This window comes from Myotis davidii, unplaced genomic scaffold (genome assembly GCF_000327345.1).
Source record: "Myotis davidii unplaced genomic scaffold, ASM32734v1 scaffold394, whole genome shotgun sequence".
In the NCBI taxonomy this organism is placed as follows: domain Eukaryota; kingdom Metazoa; phylum Chordata; class Mammalia; order Chiroptera; family Vespertilionidae; genus Myotis; species Myotis davidii.
Genome location: NW_006287548.1, coordinates 60,168 through 62,524, shown reverse-complemented (window position 1 = coordinate 62,524; position 2,357 = coordinate 60,168). Strand labels below are relative to the sequence as shown.

General features: G+C 44.5%; 1 protein-coding gene across 3 annotated transcripts in view; it reads right to left on the bottom strand.

Annotated features, from left to right (window-relative positions):
• CARF (calcium responsive transcription factor) overlaps positions 1-2,357 on the bottom strand; it is a 50,324-nt gene that overhangs the window by 47,642 nt on the left and 325 nt on the right. Inside the window, exons 2-3 of one of the 3 annotated variants that reach the window (XM_015561103.1) lie at positions 1,941-2,093; positions 1,855-1,856 (exon numbers count right to left, since the gene is read on the bottom strand). The gene's annotated coding sequence lies outside the window, so the exon portion shown is untranslated. Of the gene's footprint in view, positions 1-1,854; positions 1,857-1,940; positions 2,352-2,357 lie in introns of those variants that run through there. The other 2 variants (XM_015561104.1, XM_015561102.1) reach the window with 2 other exon arrangements.

Genomic DNA, 2,357 nt, shown 5'->3' with positions numbered 1-2,357 from the left:
CGGGCTGGAGAACCTAGTGTGAGAGCATGGCTACAGAACCTGGCTGGAGAACCTGGAGAACCTGGCTGGAGAACCTAGCAAGAGAACATGGACACAGTACTTGGCTGGAGATTGTGGCTAGAGATCCTGGCAAGGCTGCTGATCAACTGAACGCTGTCTCCGTGTCATTCCTTCTTCGCCGATTCCATCCACACCTTTGGGGACCCCTGGACCTGCTGGGGTTGGACCCCGGCAGGTAAGAAAACCAAAGCTCTCAAGTAACTTCCTTAAGATCACAGAGAGCATTAGAGCTCAGATTCCAAACTAGGAGGAAAAAAACAAAAACCCAGAACAATTTGGACTCCAAAGCCCTGTCTTTATACCATACCACATCATATCATCATATACATTTAAAAAAACCACCCTATAATAAAAAAAACCCACCAAACATATTCCAAGCTGTTGTTCCCCAAATAACAATGTGTCTTCATGAGGACTGTAGTAAATGAATCATGTAGGAAATCATTAAGAACCAAAAACTTGCAGTTAATATTCTAAGTAAACTTAAGGAAAACACTCAAAGAAAAAACACTAACTACCTTAGGTATTGCATGGAGACAACACCAAATATAAGACATGTCACTGCTGAAACATACAAAAGCCATCATACTGGGTATTTACTTAATTTTTGAAATACCTGTTAACTAGTTTTTCCTTAAAGTTCTCAGTCAAATGAAAAATGTATTTTAGTGAATTCAATATTTCTGCATTGACAATTCAAGTTTCATCTCATTAAGCCTTCAGGTTCTGTATCTTATTTTTTACATATATATTTTTTCATTGATTTCAGAGAGGGAGAGAGAAATAGAAACATCAATGATGAGAGGGAATCACTGATTGGCTGCCTCCTACTGGGGATTGAGCCCACAATCCCAGCATGTGCCCTTGACCAGAATCGAACCATGACCTCCCGGTTCATAGGTCTACGCTCAACCACTGAGCCACCCGGCCGGAGTTTCTGGTATTTTTCATTCAAATTAAGAGCAATCTATATATTGATTCTTACCAGGTACTGTATTTTTTATTTTGATAAATTTAAAAGCATACTTTAAAATGTATTAATCTACTGATTAACTATACGTTTTTAAAGGTATTTTGAGCAATAAGATATCAATAATTTTAAAATTATCTGAAAAATAACTTTTTTGAAGATTTATTTGAGGTTCAATGACATTGAATTCAGGTAACTTTAACTGCTGTAACTCAAAAATCACTAATGGTTAAAGAATGATGTTTAAAACTGTCAAACTTCTACCCACTGCCACCAAATGAATGAATGAAACAGGGAGACCTCAACTAAGCAACTGTTTCAAGCCTCCGGTGGTCTGGCTTCTTCGAGGAATGCCATTCTCACCATTACAATGAGTCGCATGATGACCTGACCACCGCTTTAGTTGCCAGCCCCGTCCTTTCCTGGGACTTGCGCACAAAGGTTTTATTTATTCCTCTTACCCTGAGGCGATTCCTACTTGTTCACGTGGGCAGAGCGAGTGTGATTGGCATCTAAATGACGACGGTAACCATGGCTAACACTTAACTAGGCGCGTTTAGTTCTTACAGCCGGTCCAGGTGTGGCACAGAGGTGCACACGAACGGGGGTGAGCCAAAGGGGGCGCACAGTGGTCTGCAGGGACCCAGCATGCACGCCGGGAGCATTCCGACAGCGTTAGCGGCTTCGCAGTCACAGCTGTGAACCTACTTTCGTCCCCGCCCCAAGCAGCCGCGGCGGCGTCAGGACCCAGGCACGTGGTTCCCAAATAGCCCTCGGGTCGCCATCGCTGCCCGCCAGTAACAGTGGTTCTCGCTTGCAATCACTTCTCATATGCTATCGGACGCCCATCTAATGAAAGTGCATCTTTAAGTAACTTTTTTTTTGTAAGGGAAGCTTTAGCTGTCTTCACCTGTGCACACACCGCTCTGCCCCCAAATTTTGCAATCCAGCTCTGCCCGATGCTGGCCTGCTGTTTCTTGAAGCTTTCCTGGCGGACGCCTCAAAAAGCGACTGAAATCTCAATAATAGAGGATCTCTCCACCCATCCATCCTCCAAAAACAGCTACATTTAATTAGAATAATTCTCGGTCACTGATAAGACACGAGCCTTCTGGGTAACGTAGACCCCCCAAAAATAAAAAAGCGGAGGTGGTGTGGGAAGACGCCTTTCCCCTTTTAAATATGAGATACAAAGGGGCTCATAAAGAGAGAAAAAACAAAAACCCGAACCCTAAAAACCGGGACCAGGGGTTGCGCGGAGGGTCACACACGGGGCCCTTCCCCGCGGCGGCGGCACGTCCTCGGCTCAGCGACCCTCCGCAGGGCG